Below are 16,272 nucleotides of genomic sequence, written 5' to 3' on the forward strand. Positions count from 1 at the left end.
AAAGATCTCTAAATTTGAGGACTTACATCTAGAATCATTACAGTTAGAGAAAAACCAGGACTGGATCAATAAATTAGACCAACAATTAATGACACTTAAGAAAGATCTTATTAAGTTCAAAAGGGAAAAACTTACGAAAGTTAAACAGGACTATGAGAACCACCAGGTTTACCAGTGGCTATCTGGTGGGAAAGGCCAGTCTGGCAACAGGGCTGAACATAAAAAACCTTTTTTTCGTAGGTCTCGTTTCCCGAGAAACTTAGACACAGATTCTTCTCAGGATCATAGCCCCTCTAGAAGTGACTCGGACACGCCTGGTCCATCTACCTCTCGAAAACGTGGACAAAAGATCCCTTTAGGTGTGACCACTCGCACCAAAGCAGGCACATGCGATTTACCAGACGTGGCGGGCAAGGTCAAAGAAAAAACAGTTGCCAACAAACCACCAACCAACAAAAGCAACAAGAAGAAGTGATCTTCAACTTATCCTCATATATCTTAAGTAAGCCAGAAAAAGAAGTGCTCACTAAGGGGTTATCTTTTGTACCTACAGTGCCGTTTGATGACCTGCGTTGGAAAATTGAGAAACATCAGTTACAACGTAATCTTAAATTAAGAGAGTTTTTCAATAAAAATACGAGTATGACCCAAAGTAAGGGGAATATATTAATGCCAGATAAATTGAAACAATTCTGTAAAAAATCAACATTTGAGCCATCATCATCCAATGCTTCTATAAAGACGTTCATGAGACTGTTGGATGCTGAATCCTCTGAGAAATTTGGAACTACTACAACTCATTATTCCAACTTAACTAATGAGCAACAACTAGCAATCCGTTCGTTATCACAAAACAGTGAGCTGGTTATCCGTCCAGCGGATAAGGGCGGGGGTATTGTGCTGCAGGATGTGGAGGATTATAGGAAGGAGATCCATAGACATCTAGCAGATAATCATGTATACATTAAATTAAGTGCTGATCCCACTGTTGCGTTTAGAAAAGAACTTATGGAGGTATTGCTATTGGCTCATGACTCTTATCTAATATCCACTGAAATGTTGGAAGTGATGATTCCGGATTTTCCAATCACCCCAATAATGTATACACTCCCCAAAGTCCACAAGGGGCTTAATCCCCCCCCCTGGACGCCCAATTATCTCTGCCCGCGGCTCATTATTTCAGCCGACAGCCATCTTTATTGATTCCATTCTACAGCGAATTGTACAGTTGCAAAAAAACTTCCTCTTGGATACAACATCTTTACTGAACAAACTCTCTCAGTTACATGTTCCCCCTGGTGATCTTTGGCTAATTACGGCTGATGTTTCTAGCTTATACACGGTCATACCTCATTGTGACGGTTTGTGTGCGACAAGAAAGTTATTAAGTGATCATGGCACAGTTTCTACCTCGCATATTGAGATTTTGCTGAATTTGCTTGAAATACTTTTAACAAAAAATTTCTTTATGTCAGAGGGCATTTATTATTTGCAGACGACCGGTTGCGCAATGGGTTCTGCCATGGCACCGGCGTATGCAAATACGTATATGTTTGCTGTAGAGGATGAAATTTTCTTTAAAAAAACTGAGATTATGTCTAAAGTGTTTTTTTATACCCGCTTTATAGATGACGTATTAATTTTTTGGAGTGGGAGTAGGCAGGAGTTCATGGATGTAATGGAGGAACAGAATAATTCAAACTCTCCTGTTAAATTTACGTTTAACATGAGCAAAACCTCTATTAATTTTCTTGATGTCTGTATTATGAATGAGGATGGTAAGATCTCAACCACTGCCCATGTTAAAGATACTGATCAATTCAATCCTCCATTACAGTAGCTGCCACCCAAAGCCACTTAAGATGGGATTGCCTTATTCCCAAATGCTGAGGATATATAGAATTAACTCCAATAGAGCAACAGCTCAGATGGATGAGTTAATTGAGAAGTTTTTAGTATGGATGAGTTAATTGAGAAGTTTTTAGTACTGGGATATGCACATAAATTACTTTTTTTTATCAACCACCGTATCTATAACACATATGCATAAAATAAACCGGACTTCACCGCATCTGAAGGGTGCTTCCTGGCTGCACGGTGATCCTCACAGTGGGCCTCACCCCTACCGGTTTCGTCACTAGGGCTGGCCTAGCATAGCTCAGTCACTCTATTTAACCTCACACGGACCAATCCCGGTCACGGTGGAACTATTAGTCTAAATTACATCACAAATCAATCACAGCCTTGTATATAATATCAATAAAAAATGGAATATAAAACCCCATAAAATTAAAACATTGTTCACATCTAAAAATATAGCCACTTTTACAATAACGAGCAGACCGTCATTTTTACCGGGGGTAACACATACCTATAAATAACACACAGGGATTTCTCAATTACCTTTTTAGTTGTTAATTAACTCGTATCTTGCATGTTAAATCGAAAAGTTCACACAGCTTCATACCTTTACTATTACTTGCTAAACGGGACAATATCAAACCCTTCATTCAAACCAGAGGGAAACAACGTATTAAGAGTTAGTATCCAGTATGTTTCTCGTTTAGCTAAAAACTTTAACCTATCGCCTCCCCTCTGATCAAGAACAACATGTTCCAGTCCCATAAACAATATGATTATCCAGTTTATTTTTAATGTTTCTATAGTGTTCTAAAATACGTAGTTTGTGTTCTTTTAGTTTTACCAACGTATTTTTTTCCCGCAGTTACAAATTAACATGTATATAACAAATGTTGTGTTACAGTTAATTAATCCCTTTACCTTATATTCATACTTCTCCAGACTATCTTTAAAAGCTTTTGTTCCTGCCAGACCATGGCCCTCATTCCGAGTTGATCGCTCGCAAGGCGAATTTAGCAGAGTTGCTCACGCTAAGCCTACGCCTACTGGGAGTGTATTTTAGCTTCTTAAAATTGCGACCGATGTATTCGCAATATTGCGATTACAAACTACTTAGCAGTTTCAGAGTAGCTTCAGACTTACTCGGCATCTGCGATCAGTTCAGTGCTTGTCGTTCCTGTTTTGACGTCACAAACACACCCAGCGTTCGCCCAGACACTCCCCCGTTTCCCCGGCCACTCCTGCGTTTTTTCCGGAAACGGTAGCGTTTTTTCCCGCACGCCCATAAAACGGCCTGTTTCCGCCCAGTAACACCCATTTCCTGTCAATCACATTACGATCGCCGGAGCGATGAAAAAGCCGTGAGTAAAAATACTATCTCCATTGTAAAATTACTTGGCGCAGTCGCAGTGCGAATATTGCGCATGCGTACTAAGCGGAATTTCACTGCGATGCGATGAAAAATACCGAGCGAACGACTCGGAATGAGGGCCCATGTGCACACATTTTGCACCCACCGCAGGTATTTTAGATCACTATAGAAACATTAAAAATAAACTGGATAATCATAGTGTTCCTCGCCACTTCAGAATATGTCAAAACAGTAACCCGAGTTTAATGAGATTTATGGGACTGGAACATGTTGTTCTTGATCAGAGGGGAGGCGATAGGTTAGCCCCTGTGATTAAAACGCCATTGGCACCATGTGAGCTGCCACCTTCTCCATGAGGGAGCTGTGGCTACTGACTGCTATCATGGATCGCCGCGTAGGCTGTGCGGGGCAGTATGTCCCAAATGCACGGATGCCTGCAGCCTACGTGGAGGTCCGCAGAAGACTGCGGGCAAGGGTCCGCACAAGAAGTACCATTGTACAACTTGAGCCGTCAGCCCCAATTGCTGGCGAATAAGTACAAGTGAGTAATACCACACTAACGTGTTTTCATGAGTGTTTTTTTTGCAATAAAATGTTTAGCAATATTAGTCATTATCAGAAAAATATTATAAAAAAAGGCCTGTAGTGTATGTATATAGACTGTGTGGGAGTGGCCCATGAAGGACACACCGGGGAATACAGTGGTAGGGGACCATGTGTAGGCAGTCTCCTGAGAGGGTGTAGAAAGACACCACTTTGGTTTGCCAAACAAGTTTCGAGTGCATGGACTGTGCCCCTTCATAAATATATACAGTAAACATTACAAATGCAAGCATGATAATAACAATGCAATGCTGAGAAATGCCCATAGTCCTGCGTAGTCTAAGTTTACATGTCTTATGTATAATTCAAGTGCACAGCCTGGAGCATGATCCCTAGAGGTGTAGGTGGTGGCCAAGGCAGACTGGGCCACCGGGGAACTCCCGTTTACTCCTGTGGACCAGTACATTCATGTATGTCTGAGGAATTAGTAAAATATTATGTAACATTAGTTTTTTATTTTGAGAAAACACTGAATATCACATAACAACAGATTACTAATGTTAATAAACAACAACAAAAAACCACATAAATTTAATTATATTGATTACACAATGGTACCATATGCTGAAAAAAAAAACCCCAAAACAATTTAAATAGTATTGTTTCATTTAAATAATAAAACTATATATATATATATATATATATATATATATTTCTGTGTTTCTATCTCCTTAGGCAGAGCACAAAGGCAGGTGGCAGGACCTGCAGAAGAAGGTCCCTCCCCCTCTCAACCACCCTCCCCCATCAATCAGCCTCCTCTTCCTCCCCCTCTCAAACACCCTCCTCCATCAATCTGCCTCCTCCTCCTCCCCCCATCAATCTGCCTCCCCCTCTCAACCACCCTCCCCACATCAAACATACTCCCACTCTCAACCACCCTCACCCCATCAATCTGCCTCCTCCTCCTCTCAAGCACCCTCCACCCATCAATCTGCCTCATCCTCTCAAGCACCAGCCCAGCATCATTCAGCCACCTCCTCCTCCTCTCAACCACCCCCGCCCATCAAAACACCTTTGACATTCCCACACCCTCACAATCGGATCCTCCTACCCCCATCCAACCCCCAACACCCTTACAAGACCCTTCCCCCATCCAAACTACCACACCCTCTCCAGACCCTTCCCCCATCCAAACTACCACCCCCTTTCAAGACCCTTCCCCCATCCAAAGTGAAGCACCCCCTTCGGATGTGGACGCAGGAGAGTGGGCAGCTGAGGCCCCGGAGGGAGTTGAGGGTGCTTTTCCGCCGTTGGTGAGAAGTACGTTTCTACAATACAAATGTATTTGTAAGTTGGTTTAAATGTAGATACAACAACATGTGTTTTCAAACTGTGGGGCAGATGCATTAACCTGGAGAAGGCATAAGGTAGTGATAAACCAGTGATAAGTGCAAGGTGATACACACACCAGCCAGTCAGCTCCTGTCAATTTGCATATTGGAACTGATTGGCTGGTGCGTTTATCACCTTGCACTTATCACTGGTTTATTACTTCCTTATGCCTTCTCCAGGTTAATACGTCATCTGCCCCTGTGCCCCTGCTGTGCTAAAACATATTCCAACATTCCCTGTCACAGTTTATGTATAAAGGCATGCTATCACTGAGGCAGGACATGCTTGGATATGTAGTTCCACAGCAGATGTAGAGCTGCAGGTTGGTGACCCAGGACCTAGACCAGGAATCTTGAACCTTTGGCACTCCAGATGTTGCTGAACTACACATACCAGCATGCCCTGCTACAGTTTTAGCATGGCCATATGGAAATTAATTTGCAGGCCATGCTGGTATGTATAGTTCAGCAACAGCTGGGGGACCATCCGTTCACCATCCCTGACTTAGCCATTGAGCTGTTGAAGTGTGCTTTGTGGCTTGCTTGTATATTGTGTAATGTGTGAAATTAATGTTGTTTTATTTACAAACATTTATTATAGATGCTGCAGATGGAGATCACAATGCAGAATTGAGGAGAGTGGTGGTTGTTATGAAGCAGCATTGCAGGGGACTTCTGGAGGCGATTGTTAGCCTGGGCAAAATGATTTGACATTTTTTCATTAGAACCCATAAAATAAAAAATAAAAAAAATTATTTGCAAAAATAAATTTTGTTTGATTACATCAACATTTTGTATGTTGTGTTCTGTAATGGTAAATAACATATATGTATCATCACTAAAGTGTTACAATGAAGAGTGAAAAATTACTAGATAATCAACTACTAACTGACATTTAAAAAACAAAGCCAGTGACATGACAGTTAGGAGCTGATTGTTTGTTACTTTAGCACTCCACATTTTAGCACATTCAAAACAATGAAGCATATATGGTAAACTGTGTAATGTACAGTATGTCAGTCAGGGAAAAGATATTACATTTTGGGGTATTGAGCAAATAGGCCAACAAATATGTAAATATTTGATATTTATTGCCTTAATTGCTGAATGTCATAGTGCAATTAGGTTCTCATACTCTTCATTTTGCAGAGTTTGATCACTTAATTGTTCAATCTCATTACAAATCATTTGACTAATTGGTGTCTTAATTTAGAAAGGAATAGGATGAAAAGGAAAAAAAACAAAAAAAACCCCAATGACTGCGAATATTTGCAATCTAACGAAAAGAATAGCACATGTATGACAGTCTCCGTGTTGCTAGCGGCACATTTGGCAGGCATGCAAACGCATCGCTAGCATGCGAAGCACAATAGTAAACTCCTACTTTGTGCATTGCTGCACGCTCGTTTGCAGTTGTACGTGGTGGGCGGTCATTTGCACATGAGCGATGCGTTCGCTGCAGTGCGAATGCTGCTTGCATGCGCATCGAGTAGCGATCAGGTCGGAATGACCCCCTATGTACTTAGCAATTTCCACAACTCAACTGTAGTCTAATCTGCTTTCCATAGCATGCCAGCACTAGGGTCTAGAGTTCCAGGAAGATTGATGTCTAACAAGGACAGAGGAGAATGTTCAGAGTAGACTTGGTGCCAGAACACACTGAGGCCCTCAGGCCACTAAATCCACAACTGAGATGTGACAGCAGACAGAGGGATGTTACTGGGAGCTCTAAGACTCTCATCCATCAGCCGCTCTGCTGGAGAAACGTCATCACCACAGACACTGACCACTGCTGGCTCCTTGAGGGAGCTTATCAGAAAGATCAAGAAGAATATTATACAGATCATGTTTAATGTGATCCTAACAACCCCTGGCAAAATGTTCTATAAACAATATTCCCAAAAAAAAAATATCATATATAATGTAACATCTTATGTTACTTGCCTTCTAAATGGGAAAACCTACATTGATTATTTGTAAATATATTTATCATAAAACCACCTTTAAGCTGGGTACACATGGCACGATCACATCGTGCCCAGCGGGGAGGCATCGGCATTCGGCTGCATGGCATCACTAACGACAGTCCCTGATCTTCTTGCAAGTTCAAAAGATATGGGGCTGTTGCTAGCGACCCGCGGGTGCACGCATCACCATCTGCATCGTCATACACACGGACTGTTCCTTTTGATCGGGAACGCCCACATCGCGGCTGTATGCACCTTTAGTGATCACATACATAGGCACTGGATATGTGCTCCTAGTCCAGTGTTATATTGTCTGTGTTATCTGCAGCTTGTAATTAGATCAAACAGGGATAACAGAGGTGCACACAGTTTTTTGCTACTGCGCATGCACCAATGTCGTACTGCGCACGCACATCGATCGAATGATTAGCAATTGCTATGCACAGAGGATTTATTTGTAAAGTGAGTGACAGGTAGTGAGAGATTGGGGGAGGTTAGAAAACAGCAGGCGTGTCCGGACCGTGTTCTGGGCCATAATGAGCCACTGCAAATTTGTATTCAGCAGGAGATGCCCCGGGCCCTTAGGCGAGATGCTCATTCTGAGACAGCATAGGGTTTCACAGAGGTCCGATGTTGTGAACTATGTGCCTCTGATGGTCCAACAGTGGGTGCTTCTGTTCACAGGACAGTAGGTGAGTCCTCAGCATATTTTCTCAAGTCAATCGCCCATCATCTTCAGTTCACAATTTCTGCCACACTTGCCAGTGATCTGCCTGCAAACAGGTGCACATACTTCTTTCCTGTTGCCATGGGACACATTTTATACAATTACAAGCTTACCAGGGGTGGACTGGCCTACAGGGGTACAGGGCAAATCCCCGGTGGGCCCCACTGCATGAAGGTCCACCCCCTCATGTTACAGACTCAAACTATACATTCAGGGGCTGCAATATACAATATATACATTCAGGGGCGTTTTAAGAGAGAAGGGGACCCGCGTCCAGCCTCCATTGTGGGCCCCCTCCTCTACGGCAGCAAGTAGACTCTGGCATAATGCCAGAGTCTACTGAGCATGTGCAGGTCTCTGGGAACATGGGGCCCTTGCCTTGTACCCGTGGACATCACCAGTGCGCATGCGCAAACCACTAGGAAATGGCATTGGCGGCCATTTTCCAACTGATTTGTGTCCACACTGTAAGTATAATATATGGGTGCAGGGTATGCGGTGTGGGCCCTACCTGGACCAAGGGGCCCATGTGCACCGCACACACTGCACCCATTAATGCACCCATTATAGAAACACATATGTATACATTGTTCCTCTATTAGAGTGGCAGTTACCTAGTGGAGCAGGACCACTGATAAACATGGGTTCCTGGTTCACTTCTATAAAAACCGAGACGCATCTGCGATGGTTGACCCCCCCACCCCACCCCTGGTGGGTGACCACACCCCTAAAGCATGGGCCAATAACATTGCCTTCCCCTTCATATCCCAGTCCAACATTGAACCTTACTGTACCTTGGGCTTATCGCCCCTTCCAACCTTTAAGCGTAACCGGTTGTATGCTTAAAATGGCTAAGGATGTTTAAGTATTTTTGTTGCACATGTACAACTGAAAAATATTAATTTGTGGAAATGAGAAACTACAAATTGTATATGCATCCAACTGTACATGAGCATTCATGTGTTCAAATACTATATAATATAATTTACATTTGACACAATGCGCCTGATTCAGATGTGGTTGGAGTTGTTATGACTGCTGCTTCCTTGGAAGAAGCAGTGATAGCACTCTATGCAAGACTGCCATCAAGGGGGGACAGCAGGTACTTCAGTCATGGCATGAACCTTAAGGGGGCCCAGGTGCCACCTGGCAGCTCCTGATTGGCTGCCGGTCCGTGAGCTCTGAATACAGCGTCGCCGGGTCTGTCCTAATCAGCACTCCTGCCACCCGTGTATCAGCCACCTGCTACCTTCGTTGTAGGACCTGTTTGTGCACACGGGTGCAGAACGGGTCTTGCGCATGTGCAAAGTACTACTTTGCACATTCCGTAGCAGTTGCTACGGGATCTGAATAACCTCCCATGATTGGCCTGGTTTCAACTACTATACTTCTATGTGGCAAGTAGCCTTATTATTAGTTACTATATTTAGCCAACTATATCACCAGAGCAAAATGCCTCTGCAAAATCGAAGGTAAAATTAATGTAATAAATGTTCCCCTTTGGCTCTCACTCTTTCTTCATCCCATCTTATGGTCCAAAAACATACATAATATACCTAAATTTACCTGTACTTCTTCATTGTACTAATTTACATCAGTCAACGGCTGGGTTATTTTTTTCAGAACAAAAGCAAATAAAAGCTTATCACACCAGATTCACCATCTCTCACTACACTTAAAGTGTCCAATGTTCTGAGAGGGTCTGTGCAAACAAAATATTTAAATAAATAACTGAGTGAAGAATTATTCAAAGCAGAGCTGAAGCAATCCTGGAGTGTTAGAATATGAAAATATAGTGTGATGCACACTCTACAATACCAAGCTGTGCTAGTCATAATAATTATAATAAAAACCACAATCTAACATAGAGCAAAACTGAGGTTCTTGGCATAATTTTGGCCAAAAAATACTGGAACACGAACCAGCTTCTATGGGGGTAATTCAGAGTTGATTGCAGCAGCAAATTTATTAGCAGTTGGGCAAAACCATGTGCACTGCAGGTGGGGCAGATAGAGTTAGATTTGAGTGGTCATTTTGTTTCTGTGCAGGGTAAATAATGGCTGCTTTATTTTTACACTGCAATTTAGATTTCAGTTTGAATACAACCCACCCAAATCTAAATCTCTCTGCACATGTTATATCTGCCCCCCACACCCACCCTGCATTGCACATGATTTTGCCAAACTGCTAAAAAATTTGCCGCTGCGATCAACTCTGAATTGCCCCCTGCGTCCTTAATACTTGGTTTAAGACCGGGGTGCAGAATCCCACCACGATGGCCGGTGATGGCCAGTCACACCAGGACAGCACACTAGTGAGATGCTAAGGTGTTAGTGAGTGTTAATAAGAAAGAAGCAAAAGCTAGGTGCTAAAAGGTGTTACACAGCTGAACACTGTTATTTAAAATGCTAAAAAGAGTAGTATTATACTTTTTCTTTTTTAAAGTGTTCAAAAAAGTGCTAAATTTAATGTTATATTGTGCCACCCCAAAGCAGCCTGGCCACACCAACCTGGGAGGTGCCGGATCACTACTGGACCAGGAGGCGTCTGCTTGTAATAGACGCCTATTGCTGTATTACCATAAAGCACTATCACTGCTGCTTCACTTGGATTGCAGCGGGACCAGAAAGTCTGTAGCAGCAGTGTCCTCTGCCTGTGCAGCGGTAGGGGGGAGAACAATTACACTAATCACGCCCTCACACACACACAGAATTGACCCACGGCGCCCCCTGTGTGGTGCACTGCGCAAAAAAATAATTTTTCCCTAGTTTTTTCCTAAGGGGACCTGGCCATGCCTCCCGTGATTGGCCCACACCCTCAAAAAAAGGACCCAAGCCTGTCCCATCTCTCTACGGCCCAACCATGACATGAAAGTGGACTGGGTACAAGAGACAAAAATGCAGAGTAAAATATAATTCACTTGGAGCTACTCTGTCTTAGATTTTACTATTTTTTAATTATTGATGGAAAACAACATTAACAACAACAACAACAACAACAACAACAACAACAACAACAACAACAACAACAACAGTGTCTTGCTTATGCTTTTCTACCCCTCTCTGGGCGCTGGTAGACCCAATTATTCTGTGGTTGTGACAGCAAGAGGAAGTTAGCTTGCTATATCAGTATGTTTGACTGTAATTCTTGACAAAACCTGTGTAAATGATTTATGTATGATCCTGTGATTTGTTGTAAAGTTTCCAAATGCCAGTTTTTATCAATAAAGATAGAGTTGGAATACTTTCATCCACTCTGGGCAAGCATCCACGTTCCATCACAGCTTCCGAACCCGGATTACGTATCACCCACAGCAGACAATACTGATTCTTTCAAATGATTAATAGATGTCACAAAACAAGTTAGGTATTGTATTTTATGCAGTATACAAAAAAAAAAGTCAAATTTCCTCTGCCTTCTGCTTGCCCTCATGTCACCAGCTCCCTCCAGCCTGGTTTAATCAAAGTTCTTACTCATCCAATAAGTTTTTGCCAGCAGGTCTCCAGGTGCTTGAAGAAAACAATATACACACAGCGGGGGTGGCTCTGATAATGTGAGGTCATGCATCCATTCTGTGGACTCCTGAGTTAATCCCAGGATGACAGGAGCCAAGAGGCAGCTGGAGACTTCAGCGAGAAGTGTGACAGGGCAATGACCTGGGGGCTGTTTTTTCTTTAACCTTGGCGGTGCTGAGATGTAACAATGCATGCTTACTTACTGCTAATATGTATAATATATATATGTTATGTAGATATATATACTTTTTTTGCTTTTGTAGATAATTTGATATCTTGTGTCTATAATTGTACCAGATGCTGAAAAGTTTTTGCAAATCATGCAAAGTGGGTATTAAATACTACAAAATATAATGATAAAGTTGTGAGTAAGGAAAAGCAGTAGTTTGGATGCTAGGGTAGCCTGGAAATCATTGTGGGATCTTTACAAATGCCCTCTCCACCAAAGCAACTTTCTCATTACACTCAAAGAACAAGAAATAAGTTTATTACTTAACTAAATGTATTTATGGAAAAGTGAGATAATATAGCAGCATAAAAAATAGACACAATTTAATGGACTACCTAAATTGAGGTGTCATCAATACCCCTTTTACACCACCACAATAAAATGGGTTGTTGCCGGGTCAGCTCGGGTCATGACTGTAAAAGGGTCACCAAAAAATAACCTTGTTCCAGTGACCTGGGAATCCAACCCCGGTAGCAAGCAGGGTTGGACTCAGGAAGAACCCAGGTAACGGTGCTGTGTAAACAGGTGACCCGGCTCGCATGTCCCGTTACAAGTCTATGGAAAGTCGGTTCACCGGCGCTTGGATAGTGGCAGCAGAGGGAAGCCCCAGCAATAACCCGGGTCCAGTCTGCACTGTAAATGGGGTTTCAGGCCGCTGTGACCCAGGTTGAGACCAGCGTTCTGTGACCTGGTTTGGACCTGCGTTTTTGGTATAAAGGGGTATTAAGGAATAGCGAACAAAACATAGTAACATTTGACTGGTTTTTAAATAAAGAGTTTTGTAAAGAAGGTAAAACTCTAATGGTATGTGTACAGCCATACTAGTTTACACAGAGCTATGGAAGTACTGCTACATCACCTATATAATAAAAGTGACCGCTGATCGAAATTATGTCATCATGTTTGTTGTGAGAATGTGCATGTCGCACATAATGTGCATGATGTGCTTAGTTGGAGAAGTGCCACAGGCTCCCACCATAGTGACGAGACAGACCACCCAGAGAAGAGAACCAAGAACAGAGGGTAAGTCTAACAGAACAATATGGGACTGGAAGGGGTAACATAGGGTGGAGCTGGGGTGGCAGAAGTGACATGGCAGAAGCAGAGCCAATATAATAGAATGTAATATTTAACTATTTAAATATTTAACTATTTAAATATTTAACTATCACATACAGCACCATATTGCTCAGAAATGATCATAGCTAACTTCCACCCCCTCAGAAATCAGAAAAGATTTTGGTGCACAGAGGAAAAGGAGAGAGAGTGGCACATTACAGAACACAGCTGCCAAAAAGATACAGATATAGAGGAGAGAGCACAAATGTGCCATTCTGTCCGTGGGAGGCAGACAGTTGACCGCCGGACGAGATCCCAGCAGTCAATATACAGACGCCAGAATCCTGACACAAGCTGCAATACCAGCTGGTTACCCAACTTGGGTGGTGGTCCACGCCACCACCCAAGGGGGAATAGAACTCTGGTCGCCACCACCCAAGGAGGAATAGGACCCTGGTTGCCACCGGGCCCGAAGTGTGGTGAACGCAGCGAGCCCGAGAAGGGACTTACTGCGCTCACCACCGGGATCCTGGCGTCGGTCTCCTGAGCGTTAGGACCCTGACCGCTGGGATCTCATACCTTATCCCCTGTCTGCATGACTGCCTTAATACACAGTTCCCTGTGAATTTTAGAAGAGCAAAAGTTGATCAGGTCATACAAATACTGAATGCTGGGAAACCAAAGTCTTTAATAAAAGCCCATAGACCAAATGGGAAGTGTTTTAGAAAAAAATCATAGAAAAATAAAAATATAAATGTTGCAAGTATAGTACATACCATATTGCAATAACATCTAGGACTAAAGGCTAGCAATAATACAGGCAAAGCTAAATTCCCTATAAGTGACCATTTTTTACGCAAAAAGTGCAGTGAAAATACATAGGTCCGCTGCTTTTCGTGGAACCTATGTATTTTTGCACGAAAAACTGGTGTTTTTTATACAATGTAATTGGATAGGGGTGAAAAATTAGAAAATATCAGTTTTTTACAGCCGCGGCACTATCGCAGCTGCAGTAATTGGATACCACCCTTAGTTTCAAACAGTATCATGTGTCAAGTAGACATTGGTACTGTGACAAAGTCTGCTGTGCAAGTGTAGAACTCTGGTGCCTTTATCCAGTCATTTCTTGACTTCAAGCTCAAATCTTCAGTATTGACAGAAAAAGGAAATATAGGCTATTTTATTTATTTATTTGTTAACAGTTTCTTATATAGCACAGCATATTCTGTTGCGGTTTATAATTAGAACAACAGTAATAGAACAAAACTGGGTAATAACATACAGACATAGAGGTAGGTAGGCACTGCTCGCAGTCTTACAATCTATAGGGAAATAGGCATTGATACACAAGGATTGATGCTACCTATTGCATAATGGTCCACCAGATTTCTAGGTTCTTAATGGGTTGTATGATATGATCACCCAGCAATGTTGGCCAAGTGTCAGGAGGGTGTGAGAGTAAAGAAAGACAAGATATGTGATGTTATGTGTACTGTACAGGGAGGATGTAGTTAGACAGGGAAGCACTGAAGGTTATGTGGGTGGGTCTAGAATTTGATAAGCTTGTCTGAAGATGTGGGTTTTCAGGGAATGTTTAAAGGTTTGGAGACTAGAGGTGAGTCTTATTGTGCGTGGGAGGGCATTCCACAGAGTGGGTGAAGCCCGGATAAAGTCCTGTAATTTGGATAAGGAACAAGTAATACGTGTGGATGAGAGATGCAGATCTTGTGCAGAGCGGAGAGGTCGGATAGGGAGATATTTTGAGATGAGTGAAGATATGTAATGTATGTTGGTGCAGTTTGGTTAAAAGCCTTGTACGTAAGTAAAAGTATTTTATATTTAACACGGTAGAATACCGGTAACCAATGGAGGCACTGATAGAGCGGATCTGCAGACGATGAACGTAGCCTTGCAGCTGCATTCAAAATGGATTGTAGCGGTGAGAGGCTATGTTTGGGAAGACCAGGCAGGAGACTATTACAATAATCTATGCCGGAATTAATGAGAGCATGGATTAGAGTTTTCACTTTGTCTTGTGTAAGATATGGTTGTATTTTGGATATGTTTCTTAGATGTGTGTAACATGATTTTGAGAAATATGGAATGTGTAGAACAAAGGACAGTTCAGAGTCAAGAATGACACGTTGGCAGCGAGCTTGTGGGGTAGGATTGACTGTCGAGTTCAACAGTGATAATGATATAAGGTTGGTAACTACTATTGGCCAGTGGAAATATAATTCATTCTGTTTTGGAAATATTAAGTTTGAGGTGGTGAGATGTCATCCAAAATGAGGTTATAGGCACAGGGTGTGCGGTGCGGGCCCCCTTGGACTCATGTGCACCCCACACCCTGCATCCATTACAGAAACTCCCTTGCTACAGAATGATTCAGACAAATTGAAATAATGGCCTGTGACATGGCAGATGAAATTGAATGCAGATATATACAGGTTATGCACCTAGATCATACGTTTTCAAACTTGGACCCCAAACAGTTCACATTTTCCTGGTCACACAGCAGGTGCACAGGTGTATATTTATTACTCAGTGACACATTTTAATAGATCCGCTGGTGGAGCTAATTATTTCACCTGTGATTCTGTGAGGAGACCTGTAAAACATGCTCCCTCTCTTCGATCCCCGGGGACACATGTGCATTGGCTTGCGGGAACCCGTACCAGGAAGCAGTGTGACAGTATTACTCTTGTAGGAGCCCGTCTCCTATTAAGGGGATTCTAGTAAATTTGTGTTAAAATATTAATATTCACATTGCGAATGTGGGCAAACAGGGATTGTGATAAAAATGGCCCTAGCTATTAGAGAAGTTATCTGTTTGTTGTTTGTGTTGTGAGGAATGAATTCCCCCCTCACCGCCACAAGGCTATATTACCAACTCTTACACTGGGGTGGGTAGATGGGATTGTGTTGAATTCTTTGGAATCAACTCAATTATAATTTATGATTAGTATGCTGTGTTCTTCTTCAAATATACTGTATACAGTATGCTTGCAGTCAAGCAACATAGGTGCATGGCTCCTAATTGACTTAGCTATGGTTATTGTCCTGATTGTGTCTGGATGATGGACCCCACACTTCTGTGTCAGTATCTTTTCATGGTAGTAACAACTTAAAATGGTTAACAGTGTCAAAAAATGTGCTGTGTTCTGTAAGATTTGTCAAATAAAGCTTTTTGCACTGTCCTGTCAGACATTATCCACACTGTGCTAGGAGAGGCTGAGGGCAACCCATTAGCTCCTGGAGCACAACGCATGGTCATGCCTCCAAAAAGTCATACACCAGGGTTGTGGCCTCTTGAATTCGTGGTCATGCTCCCTTCCCACATGTGTGCCTTCGACGCACGCAGGGGGTCCTAAGGTTGGATTTTAGAATGTTGGGAGGCATGCTGTAAGTACTGTGGTTTCACTACTGTACTCTGTTTAGTAGCCAAGCATACATATATTGAAATAATGTTATGCAGAGCATTTCAGCTGTACATAAGGTAACACCTATAAGAACATTAAAAAGGACACAACAGGGTAAAATCACAGACATTTAATACATTTGGATTATATTTGCATTCATTATCTGGTTCATTTGACTATTTGGGTA

At 42.4% G+C, this 16,272-nt stretch overlaps 1 long non-coding RNA gene across 1 annotated transcript in view; it reads left to right on the forward strand.

Annotated features, from left to right (window-relative positions):
• The window catches only part of LOC134965455 (uncharacterized), an 82,350-nt gene extending 76,432 nt beyond the window's left edge, over nucleotides 1–5,918 (forward strand). The window contains exons 2-3 of the long non-coding RNA XR_010188373.1: nucleotides 4,511–5,095; nucleotides 5,768–5,918. This is a non-coding gene — a long non-coding RNA (uncharacterized LOC134965455). The remainder of the gene's footprint in view (nucleotides 1–4,510; nucleotides 5,096–5,767) is intronic.
• The last annotated feature ends 10,354 nt before the right edge of the window (nucleotides 5,919–16,272 follow it).

The sequence above is a fragment of the Pseudophryne corroboree genome, chromosome 10 (assembly GCF_028390025.1).
Source record: "Pseudophryne corroboree isolate aPseCor3 chromosome 10, aPseCor3.hap2, whole genome shotgun sequence".
In the NCBI taxonomy this organism is placed as follows: Eukaryota; Metazoa; Chordata; class Amphibia; order Anura; family Myobatrachidae; genus Pseudophryne; species Pseudophryne corroboree.